Below are 21159 nucleotides of genomic sequence, written 5' to 3' on the forward strand. Positions count from 1 at the left end.
TAAATAAAACAAAAATTCGAACTTTTTGAAAAAATAACACTTGAACAGGACAGGTACTTGTTCTTTAATTTTTCTATTTCCAAATCGTTATATTAGAAGCTGTTATTGGGTTCTGTGGTTAGTATAGATATTGTGAGGTTGTATTATTTCATCTGTAACTGGAATCATTGGTTTTATATAACAATTTGATCGACGGTTTTTTTTAAAAAATAAAAATAAATAAAGAATAGAAAGTGGATCGTGATATTAAACAGATTTTGTAGTATTGAGAAAATGATGCATCAAGTTGCAGACAGGAACAAGAATATGTACTATGTGACAGAGATATAAAACCTACTCCAATTATATAACTGATTTTATAATTTATATAACATAATTAGTATAAATAAATAAATAAATGTATTAATAATAATAATTCTAATAATATTAATGATTTTAATAATATTACTTATTACAATACTAGTTATAATAATACTAATGTATAATAATATTTAATAATAATAATATTAACAACTATGATAATAATATTTGTTAATCACAATTTTAAGAATAATATGCTATAAATAATTAATTAATAATGATAGTAATTATTATAAAGGTGTTAAAAATAATATTTTTAATGATATATCAATAATAATCATAATATAACAAATCCATTATATCAAGTTTCATAATTATGTATAATAATAATAACACTGTTATTAATGTTAAATACATATTCTAATAATAGTAAAGAAAGTAATAATAATATTATTAGTAAGAAAAAAAATGAAAAGTTAAATGCGTTAAGTTTCAAATCTATATGTTATCTCTAATAATATAACTAATACAAAGATTAATCAGTAATGATAATGTTCATAGTAATACTAATAATAACATTGATAGTAAAATACTAATACAAATTTTAACAATAATGGAATACTAATAATATTAATAATAATAACGTCTAATAATAATACTAATATTAATAATAATAATAATAATAATAATAATAATAATAATAATGAACGTAATAATAATATAATAACTATAATTAAAGTTGTAATTACAATTAATATATTAATTTTATAATTTACTAACTACATTATATTTACTTTATTATGTAATTACTTTTATTGAATATTTCTTATTCGTAAGATTACAATATATATATATATATATATATATATATATATATATATATATGTATATATATATATGTATATATATATATATATGTATATATATATATATATATATGTATATATATATATATTCATTTTAATAACAACTTGATTATTTTGTATCATATTTTATATATCTAAATCTATTGTTCAGATTATATTTTATTATTTGTAACCATTATATACATACATTTATATTTATATACATACATATATATATATATATATATATATATATAAATATTAATATATACATATTTACTAACAACAATTGTTCGTGAATCGTCGAGCATAGTCAAAGGGTAATTGATCACATGAATATAGATTTTAAAACTTTCGAGACTCAACATTACAGATTTTGTTTATCGTGTCGGAATTATATAAAGATTAAAGTTTAAATTTGGTCAGAAATTCCCGGGTCATCACAAACATTTAACATGATCGTTAACCTAAAGGTTTCAAAACAACACTTACATGTAACGACTAACGATGACTTAACGACTCAGTTAAAATGTATATACATGTAGTGTTTTAATATGTATTTATACACTTTTTAAAGACATCAAGACACTTATCAAAATACTTCTACTTAACAAAAATGCTTACAATTACATCCTCGTTCAGTTTCATCAACAATTCTACTCGTATGCACCCGTATTCGTACTCGTACAATACACAGCTTTTAGATGTATGTACTATTGGTATATACACTCCAATGATCAGCTCTTAGCAGCCCATGTGAGTCACCTAACACATGTGGGAACCATCATTTGGTAACTAGCATGAAATATCTCATAAAATTACAAAAATATTAGTAATCATTCATGACTTATTTACATGTAAACAAAATTACACATCCTTTATATCTAATCCATATACCAACGACCAAAAACACCTACAAACACTTTCATTCTTCAATTTTATTCATCTAATTGATCTCTCTCAAGTTCTATCTTCAAGTTCTAAGTGTTCTTCATAAATTCTACAAGTTCTAGTTTCATAAAATCAAGAATACTTCCAAGTTTACTAGCTCACTTCCAATCTTGTAAAGTGATCATCCAACCTCAAAAAATCCTTGTTGTTTACAATAAGATATCATTCTAAATCAAGTTAATACTCATATACAAACTTTGATTCAATTCCTATAACTATAACTATCTTAATTCGAGCGATAATTTTATTTGAACTTGTTTTTGTGTCATGATTCTACTTCAAGAACTTTCAAGCTATCCAAGATCTTTTGAAGCTAGATCATTTCTTGTCACTTACAGTAGGTTTACCTACTAAACTTGAGGTAGTAATGATGTTCATAACATCATTCGATTCATACATATAAAACTATCTTATTCGAAGATTTGAACATGTAATCACTAGAACATAGTTTAGTTAATTCTAAACTTGTTCGCAAACAAAAGTTAATCCTTCTAACTTGACTTTTAAAATCAACTAAACACATGTTCTATATCTATATGATATGCTAACTTACTGATTTAAAACCGGAAAACACGAAAAACACCGTAAAACCGGATATACGCCGTCGTAGTAACATCGTTGGCTGTTTTGGGTTAGTTAATTAAAAACTATGATAAACTTTGATTTAAAAGTTGTTCTTCTGGGAAAATGATTTTTCTTATGAACATGAAACTATATCCAAAAATCATGGTTAAATTCAAAGTGGAAGTATGTTTTCCAAAATGGCCATCTAGACGTCGTTCTTTCGACTGAAATGACTATCTTTACAAAAATGACTTGTAATCTGTATTTTTGACTATAAACTTATACTTTTTCTATTTAGATTCATAAACTTAAGTTCAATATGAAACCATAGCAACTTGAAACACTCAAAACGGATTTAAAACGAAGAAGTTATGGGTAAAACAAGATTGGATATTTTTGCTTTTTGTAGCTACGTGAAAATTGGTAACAAATTTATATTAATCATATCCTAGCTAACTTATATTGTATTATACATGTATTCTAATATATTATGTAATCTTGGATTCCATAGACACGTATGCAAATGTTTTGACATATCATATCGACCCATCTATATATATTATTTAGAACAATCATAGACACTCTATATGCAGTAATGTTGGAGTTAGCTATAAAGGGTTGAGGTTGATTTCAAAAATATATATACTTTGAGTTGTGATCTAGCCTGAGACGTGTATACACTGGGTCGTGGATTGATTCAAGATAATATATATCAATTTATTTCTTTACATCTAATTGTGGACAACTAGTTGTAGGTTACTAACGAGGACAGCTGACTTAATAAACTTAAAACATCAAAATGTATTAAAAGTGTTGTAAATATATTTTGAACATACTTTGATATATATGTACATATTTGTTATAGGTTCGTGAATCGACCAGTGGCCAAATCTTACTTCCCGACGAAGTAAAAATCTGTGAAAGTGAGTTATAGTCCCACTTTTAAATCTAATATTTTGGGATGAGAATACGTGCAATTTTATAAATGTTTTGTGAAATAGACACAAGCAATTGAAACTACATTATATGGGTGAATTATCGAAGCCGAATATGCCCCTTTTGCTTGGTAACCTAAGAATTAGTAAACCGATCTACTAATTGACGCGAATCCTAAAGATAGATCTATTGGGCCTAACGAACCCCATCCAAAGTACCGGATACTTTAGTACTTCAAATTCGTTTTTACCATGTCCGAAGGATTTTCGGGAATGATAGGGGATATTCTTATAGGCATCTTGTTAATGTCGGTTACCAGGTGTTCACCATATGAATGAATTTTATCTCTATGTGATGTATATTGAAATATGAAATCTTATGGTCTATTATTATGATTTGATAATATATAGGTTAAACCTATAACTCACCAACATTTTTTGTTGACATTTTAAGCATGTTTATTCTCAGGTGATTATTAAGAGCTTCCGCTATTGCATACTAAAATAAGGACAAGATTTGTAGTCCATGCTTGTATGATATTATGTAAAAACTGCACTCAAGAAACTTATTTTTGATGTAATATATTCTTATTGTAAACCATTATGTAATGGTCATGTGTAAAAGGTATATTTTAGATTATCATTATTTGATAATCTACGTAATGCTTTTTAAACCTTTATCGATAAAATAAAGGTTATGGTTGTTTTAAAAATGAATGCAGTCTTTAAAAAACGTCTCATATAGAGGTCAAAACCTCGCGACGAAATCAATTAATATGGAACGTTTATAATCAATATGAACGGGACATTTCAATAATAATATTAATAATCAAAATAACACTAATAAAAAGAATGATAACAATTTTAATGATATTGATAATAATAATATAAATCCCAAGAATAATGATATTTATAATAATGTTAATAGTATTAATAATAATAATAATAATAACATTCATGATAATATTAAGTGGTATATAAAAATAACAACACTTATAATAATTTCAATAATGATATTAATATAACAAATTTTGGCGTATCAATTTCATGTCTATATATACTTAATAATATTGTCTAATAATATTGTTAATATTAATATTAATAATAATACATAAGGTAAATATAATAACCATATTTTACTTGTCATTACTTTTAATATATTATAATTTCATATTATAATGTATATTTAATATATATAAATTTTATATATATTACAATATATATAATATTACTTATGCATTGAATTCATATATATTCATTTTAAAATTAATTCACATATTTAATTCTAATGTTTAAAATATCTTTTATAATTAATATATCTTCTTACATTTATATATATATATATATATATATATATATATATATATATATATATATATATATATATATATATATATATATATATATATATATACATACATATTTATTTACAAACAATTGTTCGTGAATCGTCAGAAATAGTCAAAGGTTAACGGAATTCATCTAAATTGTTCAAGAACTTTCGAGACTCTACAATACAGACTTTGCTTTTGTTGTTGAAATCGTATTAAAATTAAGTTTAAATTTGGTCAGAAATTTCTGGGTCGTCACAGTACCTACCCATTAAAGAAATTTTGTCCCGAAATTTAATTGGAATGGTCATGGCTGACAATAAATATATTTTCAAGACTCATACGAGTTGAAATTTAAAGTTTTGTCATCATTGAGTAATACGGATAAAACAATTCGTTTATGTGAAGAGTACGAGTGAAGCTATCACAAAAGAATGAAATGAGTAAATGCAAGTTCGCCTTAACCGATGACATAGTCACGGTTGATTTTTCCGAAATTCAAGGAATTTAAGGAAGATTTTGAAATCTAAATAAAATTTTATTCTTTGGTGATTAAGGAAATTAGAGTCCTCTTTGGTTATATGCGATGATCTATTTAGATTGCTCTGTCTGATAATTTACTATAAATTCATTCTCTTCATTTCCTTTATATTTTGGAGTTTCATCCTTTTATTTTCTCTCCCCGACTTTAAGTCAAGCGAAAAATGGTCCAGAATTCGTAAGTATGGAGTTTCGAATGAACATGACTAACGTTCTAAGAGAGAAATTGTAATAGCACGATCTTGATTGGTTAAATTATCAGAAATCAAGAGAAAAGATAGAACTATCAAGAAAATATGTTCTTGATATGTTTAGAGTTTAGGTAGAATGTAAGAGTCGTGTAATACAACACATGATGACGTTATGATCTGTGAATCATCACGTTCAATTTAGAAACTCAGCATGACTTACTGTAATATAATCACGTTGGTCAAGTGTCATTATATTATACTAACTCATGCATCAGTTCCCAACACTACTTCAAAAATACTCAATTTTTAAATTCGAATTTTCAAGATTTATAAACTAAATCAGTTTCTTTTATGATGTAACACAGATAACGTGAAGAGATAAATGATCTCAGATAAGAATAGTTATGAAAATATCTTCAGAAATATCGAGGATATTTATAATGAAAGATTCGATGATATCTTAGAATTTCTAATATCGGTGGATGATGAAGAAAATTTGTCCGCAAGAGTTTAGAGTCAGAAGCAAGGTATTCATTAATGACTTCAGCAGGTACTGAATCATTTGGATTCTTTGAGGGCAGGTTTAGTCTTTGTGATATGTCCACAGCCTCCTTCATGGTTTGCTTTTCAGAGTTTCAGAATGGAAGATCATAATTCTAAGAGATAAATGTTATATGTATATATAACTTTTGATGTAGAAACGCTGCGAGATTCAAAATACTGATTGCTGATTTCCCGATACTTGGTATGGCAATTCTCGTTACAAGATGTCGATGAGTTCATGATAAGACTTCAATAGATAAATATAGTGATTTGTCGAAGAGATTTAAGCCAAGGAGCAACGAGGTTGCTGGTACGTCTGCTGGTAATATGATGGAATATAAAAGGTTCTTTGGTAACAATAAAAGAGCACGCATATATATCAAGGTTATAATAAGCATGTTTTGAATGAAAAGTCGAAGTTGATTTGTTGGAGCTATGACAAAATTGACTAATTTGAAAACGAATTACCAAGTTATTTTGGGTAATAATTACACTAAGGAATTTGCACAGCTACGTGTTAAACGTTTACTCAGGTTTCGAGTGTTTTCAGGTGCATAACTATATGCATAAATCTTTTCTTCCTTAGATGAAGTGCGGTTGGTTCATCCTCTCGATTGAGGTGTTTTAAAGAATCATGAAAGGTTTGAACGCAGATTATAAACGTCAAGATACAAATGAGGTTTAATATGAAATCAAGTGGCAAACTTGAAGGAATGTTTAGTTTCATATGTTTTAATCAGTATTTTAATTCATTTTAATTGTCCAATATTGGTAGTCCATAATTAGTTGTCCACAGTTAGTAATTCAACAATTCATATATAGTTTAATATATTATATTCGAATTAATTAATACATGTCTTGACCCGTTATATACATGTCTCAGACTCGATCACAACTCAAGGTATATATATTATTTTAGAATCAACCTCAACCCTGTATAGAGAACTCGATCATTACTGCATATAGAGTGTCTTTGGTTATTCTAAATAATATATATAGAGATGACGTCAATATGATATGTCAAAACATTGTATACGTGTCCCGATATTTAAAGTGCATAAAAATAAATAACAGAAATTAAATGACGATAAATAAAATTGCGAGAATTAAAATTGCGATAAATAAATTGCGATAAATAAATGTAAATAGGAATTAATAGTTAGCTAGGAACAGTTAGCTAGGATTTTGTTAGCGTGGATTCTTAACAGCATTTCTCATAGTTAATTTGTTTGTTTCTAACAAATTTTATTTGTCCAATGTTTTCTTCATTATGCCACTTGTTGGATTCTGATAGGTCAAAATCTAAATATGAAATTGAATGAAAATGATTATTCTGTGGTGAACGAATTCGTATATCTGTAGATGTAAGTAGGATAGTAAATGATCGTTGAATCAAATTCGAAGAATATACATTGTAACTTATTAATGTGAAATCTAAATATTCCTCGGGTATTACCTACCCGTTAAAATATTTTCACCATTAATATTTTGTATAAAAGAATTTTTAATTACAATCTTTATGAAAACATATATACATACATATTTTCTTCAGATGTAATCATCGATTTAATGAGTTAATATGATATTAATCACATTTGCTTTTCGGCTTGAGCTAGAATAAATAATCTCTGAGACTTTAGAGATTACATAATCGCCATGAAGAACGAAGATAATCGATGTAGAACGATACGTAGAACGGTGATTATACTCGAGGTACAGAATGAGATGTTGAGGCATGGATTGTTGATGGTACTGGTGCTGTTATTGATGGTACTGTTGGTGCCAGTGATATTGCTGAAGCTAGTAATTTTTGCACCATATTCTCCAAATTGATTACTCGAGCGTGAAGTTCGTTGACTTCTTCTATTATTCCGGGATGATTGTCGGACGGAAAGAGCGGATGAATAAGGTTTAAAATTTTAGATAGAATATAATCGTGACGAGATATCCTGGAAATAAGAATGAAAATGGTGGTTCGGGCTGATTCACCGGTAAGTGTTTCAGGTTCTTCGCCAAGAGGGAAATTTGGTTGGTGGAAAGGAATTGCCTTCTTCTCGTTTCCGTTGATTAAGTCGACTATGAACTCATCCCTAATTCATCCAGAACTGAAGTTGACTAACTAGTTGATCCATTCCGGTTATACTGTGGTCAGAGCTCGTGTGGAATTTCATATCGGAATAGCTGTTGGAATTCCATCTTGTACGGTTAGATAAAGGGTTTTTGATATGAAATGATTTTTGGATATCAGATGATATTCTAATTACATAGAATACTTATGTATAGTACAGAAGATCCCGTAGTTTACGGAGGAATTTTCGGAAGCTGTCAGGCAAAGTTTACAGTAACAGATACGCTAAGATACGAATTTATCTATACACTATCTATGCAATAAAGGCAGTAAGATGCGTCTAGACTTTAAGGATGATAAGCAAGTAATTTTCGACACGAAATGATAAACAAAACTTTTAACATGCAGACACGGTCGAAGTCCAGACTCACTAATGCATCTAAACAACTACCTGTTAGACACACTAATGCAAGACCTGGTTCGCTAAGACCACCACTCAGATATCAACTATAACGACCCGTCCTAATCCATCTGGACGAATACATTACATTTGGTTACATCGCGAGGTACTTGACCTCTATATGATACATTTTACAAATGTGACGATCCGGCAATTTCCGACCAAATTTAAACTTAATTCTTATACGATTCCGACACGATAAGCAAAGTCTGTAATGATGAGTCTCAAAAACTTTGAATTGTTTTGTATATTCAATTGACCTTCGACCATTCTCGACGATTCACGAACAACTATATATAAATAGATACATATACTTTAATTTGAAAATATTATTTAAAATAATATATGATTTAATTGTTGAAAATAAATATGAAAAATAATATGCGATGTAATGAAAACTATTATTATAAATATATAGATATATATTTATATATATAAATATGTATATAAATATTACTTGTAAATATATAAATTATATTAAATTCAATGGTTTAAAGATATATAATATATTTATTTAGTAGTTAAACTTGCTAGTTAAAACTCTTTATATATATAAAGAGAATATATTAAAAAATAAATGATTTTGAGTCTAATTAGTAAACGTCAGTAGCACTTGGTTGACGATTTGTTAGTTTTAATATAGATATTGTACATGTCCATGAAGGATTGAAATAAAAGTTGAACTGTAAATCGTTTACGAATATTTTAGTTTTGTTAAAAGTATTTTTACCTTTTTAAGTTTAAATATTAGTACTCCGTACATATAAATCAGAACAGAAAATAAATAAATTTCGAACCTTTTTGATCAGGTTTCAAACTGTTAATGAGTGAAATAATTAAATATATTTAATCTAAAAATATGGGATTTTTTCGAATTAAATTATCCGTAACTGTTTAGCAATGGACACACCCCGTGAAAACTGTCGGTACGAAAATACAAAGTGTCCGGCTGCTTAACTATTTGGCACTGTGCATATTACTGTACACGATTGCAACTAATAATAAATTATTTGTGTATTATTAGTTTGTTTGACTCTTCATAATCTAATCATATATCTAATATCTATATATTGTATAAACACTAGATTAAGGTATCACCCATCTATCTATCTTAATTCACCACCTTGCACCAACATCACCGAGAGCACCTTCCACCATCTATCTCCAACTTCGGTTAACATCTCTACCACCTTCTCACGTCACCATAACAACCACCACCATGAGTCACCTTACACCACAAAACTACTTCCACTTCTACTTTTCTGCATAACGGGACACCTTGAAAACACTATCGTGTACTCTCCGATCTCATGTGTCCACCATGAAACCGACGCCCTTCTTCTTCCTAATTCTCTCCTTCGTGAACTTAAAACACCACAATCGCCAAACCTTTAAAATAATTTCTGCTGCACTTTGTTTCTATTTTCGATTGAAACCCACACCCACTTGCAACTTCTATTGATCGACACATGTTCTCCGTTACAATCCTCTTTAAACTAACCAACATCTCCACCATGTCCACCATCATCATTCCCGTTCGAACCACTCCACAGCCCCACCAATCAACCCCCACCATAACCAATCACCTCATGCAAAACATCACTTAATATTTTTATATATATTTTTTTTAACCTCGCTATTACTAGAGTAATATTGCCACCTGTTTTTTTTTTCTTTTTGTTTTTAGCCGATCAATTGAAAGAAAAAGATATACCATTTGGCCACTTGACATCACTTTAGCTAGTGGATTATGAGTGGAGATTAATTTATGAATCATGTAAATTTTATAAAGTAATAAACCGACCCACTCAATTACGCTGTCTTCTTGCTTTTATTTCTATTAAATATCGAAAAGGGATGATGATGCATAAAGATGTTATGTGATGACGTGGATTATGAATGATGTTAGAAGTTTATATTTCGGTTCCTGTTAAACAAATATGATGATGATGATGTTTGATGAAATTAAAATTATGAATGATGATGAGGAAGGAATGAACAATGAGGATTCTGTGAAGATGTTAGATGATGATGAGAAGCTCGATGATGATCGTAAGAGTGATGATGATAAAAGCCATGATTTTATGTAGGATATAAATGATGATAAGATGATGATCGATGTTGTTGATGATGATTATGAGTACGCTGTTAACGATGATGATAGTTATGGAAACGTTTTGGCATGATGATGATCAAACGATGGTAGATATGGTGATGACATTTAGGATGATGTCTTAGTAGTGATATACGAGGAACTTGATGATAAATGGATAATAAGGTGATACAGTGACAAGTAAAGAGGATAAACTTTTAAGATGATAATCGAGGTCGATGATGTAGTGCTTGTATGATGATGATGGTAATCGTGGTTATGATGCTGATAGGATGATGATTACATGATGATGATGAGGTGATGTCATGGGATAGCAACGAGTCACGATGTCCACATTCTGATATTTTTTTTTCCAATCAAACACAAACAGAAATCTATAGCTAATTAAATGGGTATTGGATTATTTGTAGTTGGGCTTAGATAATATGGCTTATTGGGCAGTATTATGTTTGTATTAATGGGTTGAGGCAAATAGAACGCGATATATATATATATATATATATATATATATATATATATATATATATATATATATATATATATATATATATATATGTATTATATATATATAAACGGGTTATGATTTAAGTCAGAAAAATAGAAATGGTGTGATGGTTTTGGGTGTTTGTGGGTGAGCGGGAGGTCGCGAGTTCGAGCCCGGACTGGGGCATTATTTTAAGCCTTTTTCGTTTGAGGTAGCATTTTTATCATTATTATTATTATTATATTATTATTTATTATTATTATTATTATTACTAAAGTTATTATTGAATGTTGTTATTATTAATATTATGTTAATATTAATAAAATGGCTACTATCATTAATATTTTTAGTTATTACTAAGTAGTAACATTAAGTAATATTAATTTTATTATTACTATCATAATATAACTTGTTACATTTAACATTAAAAATTAGTATCATTATCATATTCATAATTATTATTATCATCATTATTATTAATATTAGTACTATCATTAATATTATCATTTCAAATATTATCGTGTAATATTAAAATACTGTTTTAACAATCGAATGATATAAATATGTTTATTTCATATAATATAACAAAAATTATGCTTTTACTTAAAAAAAATATATATATAAAATGATAATATAATGAAATAAATAAGTTATTAATATAAAAATTTTATCATTAATAATATATATATATATATATATATATATATATATATATATATATATATATATATATATATATATATATATATATTCAATTACAATAATGTGTATTAATAAATATACAAATGATATAGGTTCGTGAATCCGAGGCCAACCCTACACTTATTCAATGTCGTTATATGTATTTTTACTACAAAATACATCAGGTGAGTTTCATTATTCCCTTTTTAAATGCTTTTGCAAATATATATTTTTGGGACTGAGAATACATGCGCTGCTTTTATAAATGTTTTACGAAATAGACACAAGTAATCGAAACTACATTCTATGGTTGAATTATCGAAATCGAATATGCCCCTTTTTATTAAGTCTAGTAATCTAAGAATTAGGGAACAGACACCCTAATTGACGCGAACTCTAAAGATAGAACTATCGGGCCCAACAAGCCCCATCCAAAGTACCGGATGCTTTAGTACTTCGAAATTTATATCATGTCCAAAGGAGGATCCCGGAATGATGGGGATATTCTTATATGCATATTTTGAATGTCGGTTACCAGGTGTTCAATCCATATGAATGATATTTTTTTCTCTATGCATGGGACGCATGTTTATGAGAAATGGAAATATGAAATCTTGTGGTCTATTAAAATTATGAAATGATTAATTATGTTAAACTAATGAACTCACCAACCTTTTGGTTGACACTTGAAAGCATGTTTATTCTCAGGTACGAAAGAAAATCTTCCGCTGTGCATTTGCTCATTTTAGAAACATTACTTGGAGTCATTCATGGCATATTTCAAAAGACGTTGCATTCGAGTCGTCGAGTTCATCAAGATTATTATTAAGTCAATTATAGTTGGATATATTCTGAAATGGTATGCATGCCGTCAATTTTCGTTGTAAAGAAAGATTGTCTTTTAAAATTGAATGCAATGTTTGTGAAATGTATCATATAGAGGTCAAATACCTCGCGATGTAATCAACTGTTGTGAATCGTTTATAATCGATATGGACTTCGTCCGGATGGATTAGGACGGGTCCTTTCAGTTGGTATCAGAGCGGTGGTCTTAGCGAACCAGGTCTTGCATTAGTGTATCTAACTGATAGTCATTAGGATGCATTAGTGAGTCTGGACTTCGACCGTGTCTGCATGTCAAAAAGTTTTGCTTATCATTTTTTGTCAAAAATTATCTGCTTATCATTCTTAGTCTAGACACGTCTTGCTGCATTGACTGCAAGAATAGTGTATACACAAAATTCATATCTTAGCGTATCTGATAATTCATATCTTAGCGTATCTGTTACTGTAGACCTTGCCTGATATCTCTCGTAAATTTCTCCTTAATTTAAGGGATCCTAGTACTATATATATCTATGCAAATTATGCATTGAGAATAACATCCAACTATCAGTTGCTGTCATTAAACTCTTCATACTAAAAATCTTTCCTGAGATCGTGTAATATGGCCTCTACGAATCAACCAAGTTCCTCTGACTCTGAAGACAGTGTGATAGGAGCACACCAACCAATCAACTACCGTGATTACTGGAGAAAATGGGGGTGGGTTCGCGACATACTCACCCTATGGAGAAAGGAAGAAGGTACTCCATATCATGAATCGAATCTACCACCTAACCTTGGAGTACTTGACCCACTCACCGGCGAACCCGTTCGCAAAACCGTTTATACCCTATTTGCAAGAATTTTTCGTCTTGAAGCTACCATTAACGGAATTAGAGAAGATATCCGACCTCTACCTCACACTGATAATCAACCAGGGTTAGTAGAAGAAGTTAGAGAACTCCGAGCTCGAGTATTAACTTTAGATTGTACGGTATACAATTTGCAAGCACCAACAGTATCACCAACACCAGTAACATCACCAGCCTCAGCACCAATGGGACCAGTACCACCAACAACCCAAGTTTCAACAATCCATGCCTCAACATCTCATTTTGTACCTCCAGTATAATCATCGTTCTACGAATCGTTCTACATCATTTATCTTCGTTCAACATGGCGATTATGTAATCTCTAATGTTTTAGAGATTATATATTCTTATTCTAACGGTAAATCAAATGAGTTTAATATCATATTGACTCATTAAATCCATAATTACGTCTGAAGAAAATATATATGTATATATGTTTTCATAAAGATTGTAATTAAAATTTTATTGTACAAATTGTTAATGGTGAAAATATTTTAACGGGTAGGTAATACCCGAGGAATATTTAGATTTTACATTAATAAGTTACACTGTACATTCTTCGAATCTGATTCAACAAGTCATTTACTATCCTACTTGCAACCACAGCTATACGAATCCGTTAATCACAGAATAACCATTTTCATTCAATTTCATATTTGGATTTTGACCTATCAGAATCCGACAAGTGGCATAATGAAGAAAACATTGGACAAAATAAAATTTGTTAGAAACAAACAAATTAACTATGAGAAACTTTGTTAAGAATCCAAGCTAACAAAATACTAGCTAACTGTTCCTAGCTAACTGATTACATTTTATTTATCGCAATTAATTTTATCGAAATTTACATTCTCGCAATTTTAGTTATCGTCATTAAATTTCTGTTATTTACTTTACGCACTTTATTTATCGTTATTTAATTTTCTGTTATTTATTTTTACGCACTTTAAATATCGGGACACGTATACAAGGTTTTGACATATCATATCGACGCATTTATATATAATATTTAGAATAACCATAGACACTCTATATACAGTAATGATCGAGTTCTCTATACAGGGTTGAGGTTGATTGTACAATAATATATATAGTTTGAGTTGTGATCGAGTCTGAGACGAATACAGGTCACGATACGTATTAATTAATTCGAATATTATATATTAAACTATATATGAATTATTGGACTGTTAACTGTGGACTATCAACATTGGACAATTAAAATGAATTAAAATATTAATTATAACATATGAAACTAAACAATTCTTCAAGTTTGCCACTTGATTTCATCTTAAACCTCATTTGTATCTTGACGATTCAAATCTACGTTCAAACCTTTCATGATTCTTGAAAACACCTTAATCGAGGGGATGAACCAACCGCACTTCATCTACAGAAGGAAAGATTTATGCATATAGTTATGCACCTGAAAAATTCTCGGAAACTGAGTAAACATTTAACACGTAGTTGTGCTAATTCCTTAGTGTTATTATTACCAAAAATAACTTGATAATTCCTTTCAAAGTAGCAAATTTTGTCACAGCTCCAACAAGACAACTTCGACTTTTCGTTCGAAACAACCATATTATAACTTTGATATATATGCTCTTTTATTGTTACCGGAGAGCCTTTCATATTCCATCATATTACCATCAGCGTTTAATCATCTAAAAAAAAAAAAAAAAACAATTCTCCTGAAACCACCTCGAATTGATAATCGATGATTCAGATATCGTAACATTAAATGAAGAGGAAACAGAAAAATGGTAGATGTTCTAAACGGCCAAAAGTTTGATGATAAAGAAAGGGGTGTTAGGAACGCTCGATAGAAAATTTGGTACTGAAAAACAGATTGAGCTAACCATGAAGGAGACCAAGGACAAATACAAGGACCAAACCCTATATTCAAAGGATCCAGGTAATTCTGGATCCGATTAAACCTTCAACGAATATCTTGCTCCGTACTCATGTTAAAATCTTGCGGAAAATCTTTCTCCATAAACCATCGAATTTAGAAATTCCAAAATATCATCATTAATATCTTCGATATTTCTGAGGATATTTTCATAAATAATCTCGTCCGAAATTATATAACTCCTCGTGCTTCCTGTGTATCATTATATTGGAAACATTCAATAGAAAATTTAGTACCGAAAAGCAGATTATGCGAAACTAGGAAGAAAGTCGTGGACAAATCACAAAGAATAAGTTTGACTTCAAAGAATCCAAATGATTCAATGTCTGCTAAAGTCTTTAGTGAATATCTTGCTCCTTACTCTAAACCCTTGCAGATAATAGTTTCTATCATCCTCTGATCTTAGATATTCCGAGATATTATCGTATCTTTCATTATAAATATCCTCCATATTTCTGGAGATATTTTTATAACTAATCTTATCGGAAATCATTAATCTCTTCGTGCTATCTATATTACATCATATAGAAACTGTTAGTTTCTATATTCTGTAAACTTTCGAGCTTAAAATATGAATGTTATTGAAGTAATGTTGGGAACTGATGCATGAGTTAGTATGATATAATGACACTTGATCACCGTGATTATATTATAGTAAGTCATGCTGAGTTTCTAAATGGAACACGATGATTCACAGACTATAACGTCATCATGTGTCATGTTACATAACTCTTTCATTCTGATTAACTTATGAACATATCAAGAAACTATATTCTTGATAGTTCTATTCTCAGTGATTCAGGTAATTTGACAAATCAAATCGTGAGATTACGTTCTTTCTTGTTTAGAACATTAAGTTCATTCGAAACTCCATATTTATGAATTCTGGACCATTACTCGCTTTACTAGAGGTCGAGAAGAGAATAAAAAGGAAAAGAGCTCCAAAATATAAGAGAAACTATAAAGCGCAATAACAACACGGAGATTACAAACCGTGGATATTAATACGAATAGCAATATAAAGACACGGTATAATTAAGAATAGTATCACCCCAAGGTAATAGTAGAAGTAAACAGATCCTTCTGATGGAAGATTGAAAAGAAGGATGACAGAAATGATAATGAGAAAAATATCAAGGATTAGAACTGGATTAAGCATTTTCACAATTCTTAGAATTATGAATTAAGAAAGAAAGTATTGAAGTGGTGAAAGTAAAGGAACGGAAAAGGTAAATTTATAGTGAAAATATCAGACAAAGCACTCGAGGCAGATGATCGCATTTAATTAAAGAGATCCTAATTTTCTTATTCGCCGAAGAATCAAATCTTTTAGATTTCGAAGATTTTCTTTAAATCCCTTGAATTCCGAAATTCAACCAAGACAACGTCAAAAGGTAAGACGCGCCTTATTTTCTAATTTCCACCGTGACTACGTCAAAAATTAAATCTCTATCTCAATTTGTTGTGACAGCTTCATTCGTACGCTTCACCTAATAGAATTGTTTTATCTATATTATTCAATAATGATAAAACACCATTTATCAACTCATATTTATCATGGAAACATTTTTATGGTTAGCCATGACCACCCCACTCAAATTTCAGGACGAAATTTCTTTAACGGGTAGGTACTGTGATGACCCGGCAATTTCCGACCAAATTTAAACTTAATTCTTATACGATTCCGACACGATAAGCAAAGTCTGTAATGATGAGTCTCAAAAACTTTGAACTGTTTTGTATATTCAATTGACCTTCAACCATTCTCGACGATTCACGAACAACTATATATAAATAGATACATATACTTTAATTTGAAAATATTATTTGAAATAATATATGATTTAATTGTTGAAAATAAATATGAAAAATAATATGCGATGTAATGAAAACTATTATTATAAATATATAGATATATATTTATATATATAAATATGTATATAAATATTACTTGTAAATATATAAATTATATTAAATTCAATGGTTTAAAGATATATAATATATTTATTTAGTAGTTAAACTTGCTAGTTAAAACTCTTTATATATATAAAGAGAATATATTAAAAAATAAATGATTTTGAGTCTAATTAGTAAACGTCAGTAGCACTCGGTTGACGATTTGTTAGTTTTAATATAGATATTGTACATGTCCATGAAGGATTGAAATAAAAGTTGAACTGTAAATCGTTTACGAATATTTTAGTTTTGTTAAAAGTATTTTTACCTTTTTAAGTTTAAATATTAGTACTCCGTACATATAAATCAGAACAGAAAATAAATAAATTTTGAACCTTTTTGATCAGGTTTCAAACTGTTAATGAATGAAATAATTAAATATATTTAATCTAAAAATATTGGATTTTTTCGAATTAAATTATCCGTAATTGTTTAGCAATGGACACACCCCGTGAAAACTGTCGGTAGGAAAATACAAAGTGTCCGGCTACTTAACTATTTGGAACTGTGCATATTACTGTACACGATTGCAACTAATAACAAATTATTTGTGTATTATTAGTTTGTTTGACTCTTCATAATCTAATCATATATCTAATATCTATATATTGTATAAACACTAGATTAAGGTATCACCCATCTATCTATCTTAATTCACCACCTTGCACCAGCATCACCGAGAGCACCTTCCACCATCTATCTCCAACTTCGGTTAACATCTCTACCACCTTATCACGTCACCATAACAACCACCACCATGAGTCACCTTACACCACAAAACTACTTCCACTTCTACTTTTCTGCATAACGGGACCCCTTGAAAACACCATCGTGTACTCTCCGATCTCCTGTGTCCACCATGAAACCGACGCCCTTCTTCTTCCTAATTCTCTCCTTCGTGAACTTAAAACCCCCACAATCGCCAAACCTTTAAAATAATTTCTGCTGCACTTTGTTTCTATTTTCGATTGAAACCCACACCCACTTGCAACTTCTATTGATCGACACATGTTCTCCGTTACAATCCTCTTTAAACTAACCAACATCTCCACCATGTCCACCATCATCATTCCCGTTCGAACCACTCCACAGCCCCACCAATCAACCCCCACCATAACCAATCACCTCATGCAAAACATCACTTAATATTTTTATATATATATTTTTTAACCTCGCTATTACTAGAGTAATATTGCCACCTGTTTTTTTTTCTTTTTGTTTTTAGCCGATCAATTGAAAGAAAAAGATATACCATTTGGCCACTTGACATCACTTTAGCTAGTGGATTATGAGTGGAGATTAATTTATGAATCATGCAAATTTTATAAAGTAATAAACCGACCCACTCAATTACGCTGTCTTCTTGCTTTTATTTCTGTTAAATATCGAAAAGGGATGATGATGCATAAAGATGTTATGTGATGACGTGGATTATGAATGATGTTAGAAGTTTATATTTCGGTTCCTGTTAAACAAATATGATGATGATGATGTTTGATGAAATGAAAATTATGAATGATGATGAGGAAGGAATGAACAATGAGGATTCTGTGAAGATGTTAGATGATGATGAGAAGCTCGATGATGATCGTAAGAGTGATGATGATAAAAGCCATGATTTTATGTAGGATATAAATGATGATAAGATGATGATCGATGTTGTTGATGATGATTATGAGTACGCTGTTAACGATGATGATAGTTATGGAAACGTTTTGGCATGATGATGATCAAACGATGGTAGATATGGTGATGACATTTAGGATGATGTCTTAGTAGTGATATACGAGGAACTTGATGATAAATAGATAATAAGGTGATACAGTGACAAGTAAAGAGGATAAACTTTTAAGATGATAATCGAGGTCGATGATGTAGTGCTTGTATGATGATGATGGTAATCGTGGTTATGATGCTGATAGGATGATGATTACATGATGATGATGATGAGGTGATGTCATGGGATAGCAACGAGTCACGATGTCCACATTCTGATATTTTTTTTTCCAATCAAACACAAACAGAAATCTACAGCTAATTAAATAGGTATTGGATTATTTATAGTTGGGCTTAGATAATATGGCTTATTGGGCCGTATTATGTTTGTATTAATGGGTTGAGGCAAATAGAACGCGATATATATATATATATATATATATAAACAGGTTATGATTTAAGTCAGAAAAATAGAAATGGTGTGATGGTTTTGGGTGTTTGTGGGTGAGCGGGAGGTCGCGAGTTCGAGCCCGGACTGGGGCACTATTTTAAGCCTTTTTCGTTTGAGGTAGCATTTTTATCATTATTATTATTATTATTATTATTATTATTATTATTATTATTATTATTATTATTACTAAAGTTATTATTGAATGTTGTTATTATTAATATTATGTTAATATTAATAAAATGGCTACTATCATTAATATTTTTAGTTATTACTAAGTAGTAACCTTAAGTATTATTAATTTTATTATTACTATCATAATACAACTTGTTACATTTAACATTAAAAATTAGTATCATTATCATATTCATAATTATTATTATCATCATTATTATTAATATTAGTACTATCATTAATATTATCATTTCAAATATTATCATGTAATATTAAAATACTGTTTTAACAATCGAATGATATAAATATGTTTATTTCATATAATATAAAAAAAATTATGCTTTTACTTAAAAAAATATATATATAAAATGATAATATAATGAAATAAATAAGTTATTAATATAAATATATATATATATATATATATATATATATATATATATATATATATATATATATATATATATATATATATATATATATATATATATATATATATATATATATATATATATATAATTATTCAATTACAATAATGTGTATTAATAAATATACAAATGATATAGGTTCGTGAATCCGAGGCCAACCCTACACTTGTTCAATGTCGTTATATGTATTTTTACTACAAAATACATTAGGTGAGTTTCATTATTCCCTTTTTAAATGCTTTTGCAAATATATATTTTTGGGACTGAGAATACATGCGCTGCTTTTATAAATGTTTTACGAAATAGACACAAGTAATCGAAACTACATTCTATGGTTGAATTATCGAAATCGAATATGCCCCTTTTTATTAAGCCTGGTAATCTAAGAATTAGGGAACAGACACCCTAATTGACGCGAACTCTAAAGATAGATCTATCAGGCCCAACAAGCTCCATCCAAAGTACCGGATGCTTTAGTACTTCGAAATTTATATCATGTCCGAAGGAGGATCCCGGAATGATGGGGATATTCTTATATGCATATTGTGAATGTCGGTTACCAGGTGTTCAATCCATATGAATGATATTTTTGTCTCTATGCATGGGACGTATGTTTATGAGAAATGGAAATATGAAATCTTGTGGTCTATTAAAATTATGAAATGATTAATTATGTTAAACTAATGAACTCACCAACCTTTTGGTTGACACTTGAAAGCATGTTTATTCTCAGGTACGAAAGAAAATCTTCCGCTGTGCATTTGCTCATTTTAGAAACATTACTTGGAGTCATTCATGGAATATTTCAAAAGACGTTGC

The sequence above is a fragment of the Rutidosis leptorrhynchoides genome, chromosome 2 (assembly GCF_046630445.1).
Source record: "Rutidosis leptorrhynchoides isolate AG116_Rl617_1_P2 chromosome 2, CSIRO_AGI_Rlap_v1, whole genome shotgun sequence".
In the NCBI taxonomy this organism is placed as follows: Eukaryota; Viridiplantae; Streptophyta; class Magnoliopsida; order Asterales; family Asteraceae; genus Rutidosis; species Rutidosis leptorrhynchoides.